Here is a 16,588-nt window from a genome sequence, read left to right on the forward strand (position 1 = left end):
CTGGCCAAGGCACCATCTTTAAAGCAGAGAGCCCTCACCAGACACCAAAATTGCTGGTAGGTTGATCTTGTACTTCCCAGCTTCTAGAGCTATGAGAAATACTTTTCTATTGCTTATGAATTATCCAGTCTAAGATGTTGCGTTATAGCTTAAATAGACTAAAACACTAAGTTATTACTTAGCACATTAACAGAGAGGAATTTAAAGCTCTCAGAGACAGCAGGAATAAGACTCTTAAGTCAGATAAGAGGCAAAAAGGTAGCATTAATATAAGTGAGAAAACAGCAAATCCAACTTTGCTAAATTACTATTTTGCTCAGGGGCCAACTCTGGTTTCAGAAAGGGCTTCATAATGTTTTAAAATACTGGTTTTGTATGTGTGCATATGTATGTATATATTTGTGTACTATGTATTCACAAGCAGAAAGAATCAATTGACAATCTTGAGGTTGCTTTGTCAGAGACCTTCTTCAGTGGAATCATGGTTTCTTCTTATCATTTCTAAGCAAGGAGTATTTTTTTTGCAAAATGAAAATGTGGAAGACACTGGGATTTAGGTCTGCTGAGAAAGGCTGTGTCTTCACTTGCATGAGTGAGTCATTCTTAAGCTGCCCCCACCTCTACCTGTCCCCTACTATGCTCTCAACTGTTGCCTGTGCTGTGACCTTGAGGTTGAGCACATTCCCTTGAGTGTACCTTGCAGCCCTGCCCTAAGAGTTGGTGGCAAACTGAAAGATAACCTTGCAGCCCTCACTCCCTGTGGCTCCCTTTGGCATATCACTAATATACTGAACGGATTTATGATGACTTGTTCAATTCAATGTACCTTCATTTATCTGGTGGCATTTTCTCATAAATTCACAAATTCCCTTAATTTTGCTACTTCTCACATCAAAACCAGAAAGTTAAAGAAGAAAGATTGTAAGGAAGGTTTCACATTAAGGATTCTGGTGACAACAACCTGGTGATTTTTCAGTCAGTCAGGATTTTTTTTTCCCCCTTGGGAGGAAATACAAAGTAGGTGGATAATTATTTAGTTGAGCTTAAAATGTTTCTTCTGCATGAGTTCCGGAGAAAATGAAGATGCTTTTGTTATTAGCAAAGGAATGAAAGGAGGGCCTGAGGTTCTAGAGGTAGGGGAATTTGAGAGGAGGTGGAGTTGAGGGGGAGTTTTTCAATTGTAGTGTTAAGGGAAGGGGAAAATGAAGGAAAGAGAAAGGGAGTAAGTGGCTTTTTAAAACAAAACCTAGAGCATTATGTGCCAAGGAGACTACAGTTGACAAAAGAAAGCTAAGTTTAAAGTTGCCATTAGAAACCATGAATTCAGAATTCAGAATTATGGCAAATTTGATTTGTTATTCCGACAAAATATTGAATATGTCATGCCATGAAAGTGGTCTTTGATTAAATGAGAGATTTTTAAATGGCAGGAAAATAGTTACATGTACCATTAGGTATACATCTTGTTAGGTGTTTGCTTGACTATAAAACCCTGAATTCAAGTCTGTCTTTCTTGCCAAACCCTTGACTAATGGTAAGAGATGCTATGATTCAGGCATTTGAATATACAAAATTAAAGTAACACATTTGTTGAGGTAAAATAGCTATCTCTAACACAGGAAAGAGACATTTGTCATTTGATGATGACATACATTCTCCTGGGTCTCTTTTTAATATTGGAACAGAATTATAAAATGTTAAGACTGGAACAGATCAGCCCATCTGGTCTTTAAGGTTGATTGATTTACCCAATTTTTGTGTACCTGTAGATACTTAAAATTCTTTAGTTCTTAGTTTATTTATAAGTTGGTGAAGACTAGAGTAAATTAAGTCTTAGGTCTTTCCACTTTCTGTAATTCATCTATTATGTAACATATTTAATTGTGTTTAAGATGCACATCTTTTTCACACGTGTCTTACGATCAGTGTTTCTTAATCACTGTCACAGAATTGTCAGCAGGTTTTCCTTTTCTATTTTGAAGGTACATAAAATAATGGTGCATTTTATAATGAACACTTTGTTAGCTTTGTTGAAATATGCTGTGAAATTGATACCTGAGCCCCAAAGATACCAAACTCAGCTAATGGCATCATCAATCAGCCAATCATTTCAAAACCAACTTAGTTCATAGTCCTGGGCACCTTTGAGAGATGAATGGAATTTTGATTCCAGAAAAGAATTTAGTTGACAGAGGTTGCTGGATATTCTGGTATAGTAGTGTAAAATAAGCAATTAGACAGACAGTTATTTCCTTATAGCTAAATATGTTTGTTTAATAGTTATTTGATTCAAAAAGAATTTTTTGAATTTCCATGTATTATGCTACCAACTGAGATCATAAACAGGAAGGAATATCTATCTTCATGGACTAGGCTATTAAACAATGCAGTGCAACAAGGGCTGCGTTGGGATGGAAGAAATTGCACAGAAAATCTCGAGTCATTAGAAAAGGCTTTCTGTAGAAGGAAATAGCTGAGAACTAAAAAACAAGTAGTCTTAGCCAAGTGAATTATATGGAAAGAAGAGAAGGGCATTCTAAGGAAAGAAAGCAGATTGTTCAATGAACCATGATTCAAAAGAAAAAGAAACCCATTATGCTAAGGGAACTAAATCTTGTTCAGACTGTCCAGACACTCATAAGGACATTAAGTTTTCTTTCTTTTTTTTTTTTTTTGAGATGGAGTCTCACTCACTCTGTTGCCCAGGCTGGAGTGCAGTGGCATGATCTTGGCTCACTGAAACCTCTGCCTCCTGGGTTCAATTGATTCTCTTGCTTCAGCCTACCGAGTAGCTGGAATTACAGGCACCCACCACCATGTCCGGCTAATTTTGGTATTTTTTTTTATAGAGACAGGGTTTTACCATGTTGGCCAGGCTGGTCTCAAACTCCTGACCTCAAATGATTCACCTACCTTGGCCTCCCAAAGTGCTGGGATTACAGACATGAACCACCACTCCCAGCCCAACATCAAGTTTTCTAAACCAATTCTTCCCTTTACAAGAATTTCATCCTTTAGCTAAACTCTGCACAAAGCATGAGAAAATTGCAAGTAGACTATTGTCTTGACCACATAAAGCTTGAAATTTCAAAATAGGGTTACATAAAAATAATTACATAATAATACAATTCGGAAGTAGCCACCAAGGACTTTTTGATTCTCTCACAGATCTTGAAACGAACAATTTTTTAATTAAAAAAATCATCTCTTTAATGGTCACAACTATTGTTCCTTCTCTTTCTCAGTCTCAGTGAATAGCCATACCCTGTCAACTCAACCACAAATCTCAAAATCATATTCATCTGTCGAGCAACACTCTCCAAATATAATTCATCATCTAGTTTTCTTAGTCTTTTTCACCTCATTTTTAAATTATACTAATATTGGAGAAAATGGACTTTAGAACAGAATTTGTTGCTAGAGAAAAGGACATTTTATGGTAATAAGAGCATGTGTACCTAATAAGAGAGCCCCAAAATACATGATGTGTAACCTGGCAGAACTGAAGGGAGAGAGAGACAGTGAGTGATAACCTGGAAGAAGCTCTAAATGAGGATATTCTAACAGATTTTTGTTGTTTGTTTGTTTGTTTTAATATCTTTGGGTTGTTCAGTATTTCCTCTTCTTAATAGAATCCCTTTTTTGAGGGAGCTCATTTCACATGGCTTATATAAGGCTGACCCTAATTTTCCAACCGCAGGGATGGACATACGATGGACATTTCACCCATTAGAATACTGCAAGCTCTAGAGTTAAGAAAAATCCAAGAGAGGTCAGTTAGAGAACTCAATGGAAATTTATTGTTATGCTACCCCACCTTTTTTTTTTTTTTTTGGAAAGATTTATTAAGCTGGAATGGTATGATCCATCATACTTGCAACCAAGAAAGAATATGCATGCAAAATTAAGCCAAGCAGAGACAAATGGATTTCAAATTACAGGAAAGGCAGGGCCTTGATAACGGTATTTTGAGGTCCTGGATTATTCCTGAATCTAAAATACCTGAAGACGTCTTTGTTATGTGAGCTCTTTTGCTTAAGCCTATTTGAGTCAGGATTCCATCACTTGCAACTGAAAGAGCCAAGAACAAAAAAGCAGTTAACAATAAAAGTGTATCAGTAAACCAGATGTTTGTAAACACGTGTAACTAGTTATTGAGCAGGGATATACAGATTAAATCTCTTGATTTTTCTCTAATCCCTGTTTTCTGGCCTGACTGGTCATAGCTTTCTTTCCTTCGTCTGATTTCCTGAGACAATTCCATAGTTTCCTAGAAATGTTCAATTATAAGAATGTTTAGATACATATTACATTTTCAGGAAGTAAAATTTCTGGGCAAGTTTATAACAAAATTCCAGTCTCACTTCTGATTTGATTTGAATATCTTTCTTCTTACAGCTCAGGCCAGGCCCATGGCTCTGGGCCTGTAGTAGGGGAGGGGCCATGTTTTCAACTTTCAGATTTTCTTCTTACCTTTTCTGTTTTTGTAGTTCTCTGTTGGCTGATAGTAAATGGCCAGTGTGTTCTCCATTATAGCAGGCTTCTAAATGCTGCTCTCTCGTGGATAACTTTTCTTCTGTCCCTTTTTTTTTTCCTTTTGAGGTCTCCAGCCAATATCTCTAAACATTGTTCACTGAGATTGTTCCACGTTACTGTTTGATGACATGGGTAATGTGCTTTCCAGCTGACCTAGAGTGTCATCTTTTCAGTCTTTGTCCACAGGGATCCATCCTGTTAAGATCTCCTCACCCGAGCACTTTTTAAAGTATGATCCCACAGAGAGAACCCAAGCTCACTTAGATTAAAGGAAACTCATGCCTCATTTCCATGTCAGCATCTGGGTAGTCTGCTGCCCCCCAGGCTCCACTCTCTCTTCCTTGTCCTACCATGGAAAACAGCGCCAGCCAGCCTTTTATCTTCTTATTTTTCCAGTTTGGCATCAGCCACCAGTATCTATTTTTGTGTACACTGTCAAACTTCAGGGGACGCAAATAAATTCCTCCTAAATGTCAAGTGCTCCCAAGGCCTTCCTCATCCAACTCTGATGTACTGACTAAGCCTAAAAATGTCTGCAAGTTGAAAGTATCCAATTGGAGCGGACAATCTGTTGTCTCTTCTTTTGCAGACATTCAGAATCTCTACAAAGGTCTCTTTGAGAGCTCGCCTTACTTGGTTAGGTGGGGAGATTCCTCTTTTCTTCATGTGCATTTCCCCCTAGTAACGGTAATAGTCCCTAGGCAGATAATTGTCTCCAACTTACATCTCTTTTCGGGAACTTCTGTCTATCACTTACGTTGGATAGATGGAGAACGTGAGTGAGAGAAATAAGTTCCAGTTTGATCTCCCCTTAGTAAACACTGGAGGGATTGCTGGCTGCTCTTTAGAACACGAAGCACTTACTGGTGGTGCTGGTCCTCAATGTGTTTAATGGCTCCTATGGCAGGTCATTAGATGGATTCAGATCATAATGTTCAAGCAGTATTCTGCAAAGGCCTCAATGATTTAGAATTTCATCCTTTATTTTCTGAACCATTAGGAAACCAAGGGGTTCCAATTAAGAGGCTAAGGCAGTGGAGTAATGGGGCTCAGGGAAGTGGCTGTTTATGAGTTCTCTAGAACTATTTCTATGTTTTAGCAACCAAATGCCTGAGAGCCCTACCTGTTGTCCATTCTCCTGAGGATTATTTGCAAGCCCTTCTCGTTAAGAAACAGGGGCAAAGCACAACATGTACTTGAAAAGAATCGAAGCTTGAGCTGAAATCTCCAGATAATAAAGAAAAGTTTATTCCACATTTTGTTGGAGCCAATGTCCAAGTAATGTTTGATAAACTTAGCTGAGTTAAGGTCAGAGCCTTGGGGAGGGGAACTGCTGACGAAGCAATAGGCATAAAGGAGAAGGAGCTCAGGAGAATGTGGCAAATAGAAAACAAGAGTTTCATGAAAAGTAGACCATTTGCAGCAAAGAAGACGAAGACACTGAAGGTGAAGGAAACATCCTTATTTTTAATGATGGCCTTCGTAAGAAAATTCTTAGAATGGTGGTGAAGCTGAAAGTGAGAAAAGAGAGATAAGAACGTAGAAGAGGTATATATCCAAAGGATTATAAATCATTCTACTATAAGGACACATGCACACGAATGTTCATTGCAGCACAGTTTACAATAGTAAAGACCTGGAACCAACCCAAAGGCCCTATCAATGATAGAATGAACAAGGAAAATGTAGCACATATACACCATGGAATATTATGCAGCCATCCAAAACGATGAGTTCGTGTCCTTTGTAGGGACATGGATGAACCTGGAAACCATCATTCTCAGCGAACTGACACAAGAACAGAAAATCAAACACCTCCTGTTCTCACTCATAGATGGGTGTTGAACAATGAGAACATATGGACACCAGGAGGGGAGCATCACACACTGGGGTCTGTTGGGGGGAAATAGGGGAGGGGACAGCAGGGGGTGGGGAGTTGGGGAGAGATAGCATGGGGAGAAATGCCACATATAGGTGAAGGGGAGGAAGGCAGCAAATCACACGGCCACGTGTGTACCTATGCAACAATCTTGCATGTTCTGCACATGTACCCCAAAATCTAAAATACAATAAAAAAAAAAAAAACGTAGAAGAGGTGAAATGAAGAAATAAAAGTGACAGATGCAGGCAATTCAAGTGTGGAGTTACAAGGATGGGAAGAAGTTGGATGGTAGTGAGAAGGGCATATGGAACGAGAAAGCTTTCTGGGAAGTGTTTTGTTTTTGTTTTTTCAAACATTTACCTATGTTTAAAGGCAGAAGAGTAGGAGCTGGTTGAGAATAAGTGGCTGTGACTGTGAAGAAAATAAAAAGCGTAGCCCCTTTGCATCTGGAAGGCCTGAGCTCACAAAGATGGGATAGGCTTTGGGAAAGAGGAATTTCACTTCCCCTCCAAGACTGGATGGTAGCCTCCAAGTATTTATACCAGGGTGTGAAAAAGGAGTGAGTATGAGAAGAATTGTAGCTTGAGCCAGTAAATGCCTATCTTCTGAGTCAAGAGGCAAGGAGATTACTGAGAATGGCAGAGAGAAAGGAGAGGTCCAGAATATTTTGCAAAGGGTGGGAGAGAAATTGCAGAACTGGATTACCAGTTACCAGGGTGGGTTTCAGTTGGAGTCAACATCAGATTGTTTGGTGAACAGACCCCTATGCTCTGAGGCTCAGGAAAAGAAACACAGAGAGAGAGATGTTTGTGGATTTCCTTTTGGGAAAGGAACTGATGTAGCTTAATGGTTAGGCACAGTTAGGGTGAGGAGGAGAAAATAGCACAGAGCTGAGTGACTGTGAGTCCAGGCTGAGGAGAGAATCCAGAGAATGAACAGGATGAAGCTAGGGGTTCTGAATAAAATGGCAGGCTCCATTTATATAGGAAGCAGATTGTCTAACCAAAAATGGGGAGAGGGATTGAAATGTTGTTTATTGTTTTGAAAGGGGAATGGGCTCCATGAATGTTGAGGTCCTGGGAGGCCTTGCTGAATTGTGACTGGTGTGGGAAGCTAGGAAGAACTAAAACTTTTCATTAGCTTGGCTTTTGATCTGAAATAAGTTTTGAAAGAGCTATATGCTGGAGAAATCAGGAGGAGTGGCCCTGGAATCAGACAGTAATGGAGCCACACCGACATATGCAAATATGTGTGTGTTCCCTTGCTTCTGAAAGCAAACATTTTGTTTTCAGCAAACAGCTTGCATCTTGTGCGTCCTTAATTTAAAAAAAAAAAAAAAGTGAGGGAGAAAAGTACATACACAAAACAGCCTGTCACTGCTGGCTTCACAGAGGAGGAAGACAGGCCCTTGAGTGTTTTCCAGTAAGCAGCTCCCTAAGCTGGTTCTCACACGAGAAAGAAACTCAGAGTAACAAAAGGTGCCCGTGAAAGGTTCTTTTAGACTAAAATTTGGTGGAGATTTAAAGAGGGCAAAAGTTCAAATGAGAAGGAGCCACTGCCAAGTAGGCAGAAATCTTAGCCAAGGGGAAGGAAAAGGAGCCGCTGGTTTAAAATGCAAGTAACCATGGCGAGCCAACAGTTCAATGCTAGAATCTGGTTAAGAAGTAATATCACACAGAGCTGTGATTGTTTATTCAAAGCAGGCCATGAGAGAACAGTTGTCTCCAATGGGTACTTGCACAGCTTGGATTCAAAATTATAAGTACATTTTTAAAAGCGTCCAGCGTTTCTCCCTGACCCATTTGGTATTAAGCAAAAAAGAAAAGAAAGCACAAAGTTTATTCTCAGTGTCTCTTGTGGGCTTAAGACAGCTTTACATATGGAAAAGCATTTTGGTGTCAGCTGTTGAACTGGTTTCTTGCTATTCTGCTTTCAGTTGCCATTGGAAACTTTGGCTGGCTGTGTGGTAACATCACCCGTTTCCCAAGGTTCAGAAACCAATGCACCTCTGAAGGGAAGCAGAGCATTTCTTTCTTTTCAAGTACATGTTGTGCTTTGCCCCTGTTTCTTAGTGAGAAGGGCTTGAAAACAGCTAAGGAACTGTGAGAATAAAGATGAAGTGTTGAAATGCATGATGAAGATAAGCATGATATGATGTAAGAAGAGGTTCTGCAATGGCCAGAAACACAACTTCACATAAGTACCAAGTCTTCCATCCTAGATTTTCCATTTGCTGTTGTCACTACCATATAGATTGTAGATAGAGGCTGTTATCCTTTCTGTGTAAATGAAATAGTATTTCTCGAGCAAGAGCTTTCAGAAGGGAGAGTGAGTGGGCTTCTGTTGCTCCTTGAAATTTATACAAGAGCTCTTATATCACTTTGCTTGTGCATTTTTTTTTATGGGGCAATATGTCCATAACTTTCCTCAAATCATTAGAGTGGTCCATTACCCAAAACGCATTGAGAACCAAGGAACTAAAGTATCACCAAATGAAGTGCATTGGCTACACTCTCACATATGGAAAGAATGTAACCTCATGGTTTCAATTATGACAATGCAGTAATATGGACAGTGCACTGGGAAAACTTTCTCCCTTGTTAATGGATACAACATGGTCAAGGAGAGGAAATTTCCAAGAGAAGATTGACTCTCTGCTGGCTGGCAGCTGGGAGAAGTGGTGTTACAGTGAGCAGATTATACCTCAGCTTTAGAAAAGAATGTGTCATGTCTGTGTTCTCTTTTTATATCTTGAGCTATCAGGGAGTCTGAGAGATACAAAGAGAATCTGCATTGTCAGGAAGGAAAGAGATGTGTTTCAGAGCTCAACCTGATGATTTCACAGACCAATTTAGAGCTAAAGGGAAGCGCGGCCTCATCATGTAGTCTAGTTCAAAGAGGTAGTCTGGCATAGTTTTCCGGCAGTTAAAATATATCATCTGGAATCAGACTACATGGGCTTGAAATCGCATCCATTAAGCAGTAGATAATGATAGTCATGTATTAGTTACATATCATCTCTGTGCCCAAGTTTCCTTATCCTTAAGGTAGAATTACGATAGTACAACCAGGACTTAGTTTTAGTTTGCTCTGGGCTACCATAACAAAATACTAGATGGTACGGCTTAAACAGCAGAAATGTATTTTTTTCAAAATTCTGAAGTCTGGGAAGTCCAAGATCAAGGTTCTGGCTAATTTGGCTTTAGGTGAGGGCTCTTTTTCTGTCTTACAGATGGCCACCCTCTTACTGTATCCTTACATGGCCTCAGAGCATGGGGTGCAGAAAGAGAAAACTCTCCAATGTTTCATCCTTATAAGGAAATTAGTCCTATCTGATCAGGACCCCACACTTATGACTTTATTTAACATTAATTACTTCCTTCCAGGCCCCACCTCCAAATACGGTGACACTATGGGGATAGGGCATCTACCTATCAATGTAGGGCATATACATTTAATCTTTAACACTCATTATTCCCAGATTCCATATTTACAAATTTGTCTGCTCACTACAGTTTATTTATAACTCCAAAATCAATACTTGTGGTACCTTCATGGTCATTTGAAGATGTGCACAGAGCTGTGAAAAATTTTATTCACCTGATATACATGCTCCCAGCTGAGGTCAAACAAGGTGATGCCCTGCTTTCTGGTTTTATCTCACATACTGTAAACACAGGTCCTTTCCACAGTCTAGTTAATGCCACATTTTCACATTTTTGTGCTTTTCTGTTTGTGATTTGACTGCCTAAAATGGGCCCGTATAGTGCCAAAGTGCTGTCTGTATAGTGTTTCTGTGTGCAAGAAGGCTGTGGTGTGTTTTATGGAGAAACTACATCTGTTAGATAAGTTTTATTTAGGCGGGAGTTACCGTGCTGTTGGCCATGAATTGAATGTGAATAAAACAACATTATATATTACATGAGGTGTCTTTAAACACAAGCATACATAAAACAGGGTTGTCTATTGTTCAGTTGATGAAAATGCTGTGACCAGGGGCTCACAGGAACTTGACTGTTTATTTTTTTCTAGGAGCAGCAGTACAAGGCAGTGTTCGTACAGAACATATGTACTGTGAATGATGAAAATTGATTGAATATGACTCATCAAGCTGTTATGAAGATTAAATAAGGTTTTATACATAAAGTTCTTATGAGACTGCTGTCTTCGTTCATGCTGCTATAACAAATACCATAGACAGGATAGCATAAACAACATTTATTTTCCATTTTGGAGGGGCAGGGAAATCCAAGATCAAGCTACTAGCTTGACATGGTTTGGATCTACGTCCCATGCAAATCTCACATTGAATTGTAATCCCCAATGTTGGAGGTGGGGCTTGGTGGGAGGCGATTGGATCAGGGCAGGTGAGGGGGTCGTTTCTCATGAATGGTTTTAGCACCATCTGCCTAATGCTGTTCTGGTGATAGAGTTGTCCCAAGATCTGGCCATTTAAAATGGTGTAGCATACCCCACCTTCTCTCTCGCTCCTGCTCCAGCTGTGTAAGACAAGCCTGCTTCCCCTTTGCCTTCCACCATGATTGGAAAGTTCCTGAGGTCTCCGCGGAAGCGGAAGGCACTGTGCTTCCTGTGTAGCCTACAGAACCATGAGCCAATTAAACCTCTTTTCTTTATAAATTACCCAGTCTAGATTTCTTTATAGCAGTGTGAGAACAAACGAACACAGAGCTGACTTACTTCCTTGTGAAGACCTGCTTCTAGGTTTGCAGATAGGGCCTTCTTGCTGTATTCTTACATGGCAGAGAAAGAGAAAGATCCTCTACCTCTGTTAAGACACATGAATCCCATTCCTGAGGGCTGCATCCTCATGACCTAATTACCTCCTGAAGGCCTTACTTTCTAAGGTCGTCATATTTGGAATTAGGTCTTCAACACATAAATTTTGGAAAGGAAACAAGCATTCAGTTCATACCAACTGTCTAACTCACAGTAAATGCTGAATATATGCCCTATATTACTATTTTCTCAGTACTAAAACAGTCAAAAATCTCCTCACAGTTGAAAATAATAACAAAATATTAAACAACACTCATTGAAAGTGTTATATAGTTAGGCTTTATAGTCAGGCAGAAAAAAATGTATTTATTGCTCTGTGTTGTCTACCCTACCATTCACAGGGTGGGGTAGACAGAAGTATCTAAAAGTGCTTAAATTTTAGCAGTAGATTATGGCTTAACCTATGTTAATTAGTTTACTCATTCCTCATTTACATCATCTGTAAAACATTTCCTCTGCACATTCATGTCATGAAGTAAATGCTGTGGGCATACTAATATGAATAAACCTTGCATATAACTAAATAAATAAAGATATGGGATAAGCAGTGGCTTGATGGAAATGTAAACAAGATATTAAAGGAATGTAGAGATGGGATCGATTCCCTGAGAGTTTTCTCAGCATTTTCCCGAGAACTTCCTGGTCTTAACACCAAGCCGATGTTTGTGATAAAATGGGAGGGAAGCAGCAGCTTCGATAAGGTCCATGGGCAAGGACCAGGTTGGCCATGATGATCTGTTAGCACTCCATTCCCTGCACTGATTAGACTATAAAACCATCATCAGTAAAGCTTTTTGGTTAAGAGCTTAGGTGTTGGAGCCAAGTCTGACTGTTTTCAAGTTTCAATATTTCCCACTACCAGCTCTGTGACCTTGAGCAAGTTACTTAATTTCTCTGTGACCCAGTTTCCTTAATCTACAGAATGAGGGGGATGATAGTGCCTTCTAGCATTTCTAGATTAAATATTTGACAAGCACTAGAACTGTGTCTGGTACCTAATATACTTCACTTCAATATTTAACAAATAATTAAGTGACCTGAATGTCCCACACCAGACACGTAGTGGTAGTCAAATAAGATGAGTAAAAATCAATTGTTGAATGAAAAAGTGAAAAGCAAAAGATCTTGGAAAATGCTAGGAGGACAGAAAACATAAAGGCATGACTTAAAAAGAGCTAATTTGATAGTTAAGATGCTTTACATTGCTGCTGCCCTGCATAAAAGCTTCTAATAGTTGGCTCATTAGATATTTAAAATACTTAAAAGTCCAAATCTTCTAGTATGGCGTATTGATGAGAAAAGGACAGGGTTTGTGACAGCAACACATAAACCCCCAGATCTCAATGGCTTGGAAACAAAAGTGTATTTCTTTCTCTAGTAAAGTCTGATGAAAGAGTTTTCATCTATTTGATCACTGAGAAATTCGGACTGGTTTTATTTTGTGATACTATCATCTCGTGTCACCCTGTGTGTGAAGAGAAGAATGGAGAAGGGAAATCGATTCTTAGTTGCTGTGGCCTAGATGTGACATACGTCATTTCTGCTCACAGTCCATTCCTCAGCACTGTCGTGTCCCAAATGCAGCTGAGGGTTGGAAAATGTAGGGCACATATGGATATGCAATGAGCCGCTTTCTCAGCCCCATATGGCACGCAAGGACCTCAGTAATCTGAGTGACTATTTCCACCTTGTCTTTCAAACCCAGTGGAGGCTTGAGGTCTCATAACACTGGCAAATAATCACTCTATGTATGGAACAGGCTTTCATCACAGTGAAGTCTGATAATGGTACTGCTTGTTAGATTCTGACTCTGGGAAAGATAAATATAGATATGACTTCTGCCTTTGAGGAACTTACAATATGGTTAAGGAAATGGGAAGGTGAGAGTAAAAGGCAATGTAGAATCAATTGCAACTGAGTACCAGAGGTAAGCTAGCTTGGTTTTAGTGCAAAGCCCTTGAGATCTGAAATCAGACAGTCCTGAGCCCCAAAGTTCACTACTTGCATTATTTTAAACAAGTCACTTAATCTCTAACAGTGTGTGTGTTTGTGTATGTGTACACATAAACCTTACATAAATATACAGAGTGAGAATCCAAAAATCTGATACCAAAAATGCTCCCAAATCCAGTATTATTTAAGTGCTGACATGATACCACAGTGGAAAATTCTACACATAAGTACTCAGTTCAACTTGGTTTCAGGCACAAAATTAATACAAATATTGTACAAAATTAATACAAATATTGTACAAAATTGTCTTTAGGCTGTGTAGAAAGTACAAAAACCATAAAGGAATTTTTCATTTAGACGTGTGTCCTTTCCCCAAAATATATATCTGCAAATATTCCAAAATCTGAAAAAAAGTACAAATCCGAAACACTTCTAGTCTCAAGCATTTCAGATAAGGAACACTCAATCTTATGTGTCATTAATCACTCAAAGACTCAAGAAGTAGTAGCTGCTGTTGTTTTTAATAAAATCCTTGGTAAGAAATAGATTTATTTTTTTCAAACATGGGATAAAATAGGACATTATTCCAGTTACCCTTTTAAAACCTGTGTTGAATGGCAGCCCAAAAGCAAAGGTAAAGATATTACTCATTTGGTCTGAAAGAATTTCTTCCAGATCATATGGTTGATAGGTATCTCTCACAAGTGGCTTGTTACTCGGTCTCCCTCGGTAGAAACACAGACCGTGATAACTGAGAACCTAAGCTTAAAAGATGTTTCCTTCTGTGTTTCAGGGGAAAAAAAGGCCACAAAATGTACACTCATCAAGACTGCAGTAGCATTTGGTTAGGGACGCCTCTGCAGTGGTAAGCAGTGCTAGGTTTATGCCTCACTGGAGGTACTGACCCTGGTACCCGCAGTGCCTTTAACACCTTTTGTGAGCCATGCGGTTGGGATGAAGGGAGCTGGGAAGGCATATAAAATATGAAAGTAACCAATGAACTTCTCATGTTAGCAAATACCTCCCCACTTTCTAGCCTCCACATCCTTAGGTATGGGGGACTTCCTTTTCCCAAGTCCATTACTACAGGTTTCCAAATCATAATTTACTGAATTATTTCAAAACTAACTGAATGAGAGTTTATTATCCACTTGGCCCTCGATTTACAGAGTCAACTCAGAATAGCAGATGTTCCGTTTCTTTCCCCAAGCGCTATCTACCCCAGATCAGAGGCCCTGGGAACTGACAGAGGTGTCGACGGATCTCCCATATACATCCTGATTCATGATAAAGGGAGCTTGGCTGAATAAAGTTCTCACTCTCTGGTATCACACCCCTGACTGTGACAAACATCAGTAGATTCTTTTTTTTCTACTAGCAATATCATTTTACCACTTCTCTCAGAGCACAGAAGCAAACAGAAAGGAAGAATCCCATCATTTTCATTGCATAAAGTTTTCTCAGGCTTTGTTCACCAGAGAGTTCAACTTTGCTGAGTAATTCTCTGTAGACACGAATGATAGAAGAGGGGATTATTATCCATCTGTTTGCCCTCCTAGCTTTTGTTCAGCCCTTAGTGTCTTTTCAATCCGGATCCATGTGATTGCTTTAGTGATGCAGGAAGACATCACCAAATATGAGTGCATTCCCAGGCCCGGGAGCCTCTTACCACACTGAGGCAGAGTGACACAGAGTATTTTGCCCTGGAGCATTTCAGTAAAGTGGGGCTGGAATAAGATGCTTAAGGTCAAAGCTATGGCATCTATAGCTGGGAAAGGGCCAACAGAGATCATTTTATCTTCTACTGTACACATGCAGTCTGTTCATCATCAGGTATAAAGACTTTTACTGAACAGCCAGGAACATCACTCAGAGCAGAGCTCTGGTCTCTGCTGTCAGAGTTGCTGTTTGTATTATTTTGCCTTGTTTTTCCCTGCAACCTCATATAAAGCTTTTACAGTCTTGGGTGAAGCTTTGCTTGGATTTTCCTGTCAAGAAGACAAATTTAAACAAGTTGGGAAAGGAAGGAGAGACTTTTGAGCATTATTATTTCTGACTTCCAGTTTGTAGAATCCACAGGAAATTTTTTTTGGGAAATGAATATGGTTGCCAAATTGTATAAATTTAATTAGAAAATAAAATGATTGTTTTCTATCAAACCACTTCCACTTAAACCCCATGTGAAAAACACATCTCTAATTCTCTTCTGACATTCTTTTCAGTGTGAGCAGAATTACAGATTATTAAATAGAGACAGTTCGGAATAAAAACCTTTTATTGCTGAAAATTACCTTTCACTTAATTTGTAAAGTCCACCTGGCTTTCTACAGGCCCTATTATAGAATGGAAATTGTAGCTATACTTAAATCCTTTCGATTTACACTCTTAGATGCAATAGGATGTAAAAAGTAAGAGAAACACTAATATCTTACATCTTAGCATGAGTTCAATTCTAGGCTGTAAAACAAAAACAAAAAACCATCCTGTGTCATTTACATCTCAGGACTTCATTTTCTTCATCGATAAAAATACAGTCGAACAAAATTGTTTCTAAAGTCCTCTCTTCTTCTGAAAGTGTCTTTTCCTTGATAGTATTTCCTTCAAGTAACATCTGCACTATGTATTTACTATTTCTCTATACTGTTTTTGTGGCTACTCTATTAACTAAAAACACACTTACCTTTTCCTTTATGAGTGGAATAGAGGCCAAAGTGGAGAAAGTGACACGACCTTCGCCCCTTAAAAAGCATGTTATCCTGAACAATTTCTGGGCTGTGCTCCTAATCTACTTGTGATTATCCCTCTTATTTCATTTAAGATTTGGCAGTAAGAAAGAAGATGCCTGTTATGTTTTCATTCTCTCCCCTGCCCATTTTCATTTAACAATGCACTGCTATGCTGTCATGTACTTATTTTGTAATTTGCTGTTAATCTTTGTGACGCCATCATGATCAGCATTTCAGAGCATGTTTGAAAGATGCACTGTTTGATGCCGTTTTTGTACAGTAAATTGCATTTTGATGTTATCCTTTTTCAAGGTCACTAAAGCACACTCATAACAGGTCATCATGATCCCAGATAAGAGCAGCCCAGAAGCATCAGACTACACATCCCAACTTAAAAAAAAAAAAAAAAAAAAAAACATAGGGATCTGATTTTGCCTTTCAGATTCAAATAACTGGTTTCATCCTGCACTTCGTCAGTGTTTGAGGGAAATACATAATAAGGTATTAAGATACAGCGTCAGAATTCTGCTCCTCAGAAGTTGGTGTAGTGTTCACTTACTTTTCTGAGAAATAAAGAGAAGGGGGCAGTAATCCACATTTATTAAGTCCCTTCTATCATATATTCCAGATGCCATGCTCAGTGCATAATAAACACTTTTGCTTCTAATCCCTAAGTGGGTGCTAGTATGCTTAT

This window comes from Aotus nancymaae, unplaced genomic scaffold (genome assembly GCF_030222135.1).
Source record: "Aotus nancymaae isolate 86718 unplaced genomic scaffold, 86718_ANA_hifiasm-v0.15.2.pri h1tg000051l, whole genome shotgun sequence".
In the NCBI taxonomy this organism is placed as follows: domain Eukaryota; kingdom Metazoa; phylum Chordata; class Mammalia; order Primates; family Aotidae; genus Aotus; species Aotus nancymaae.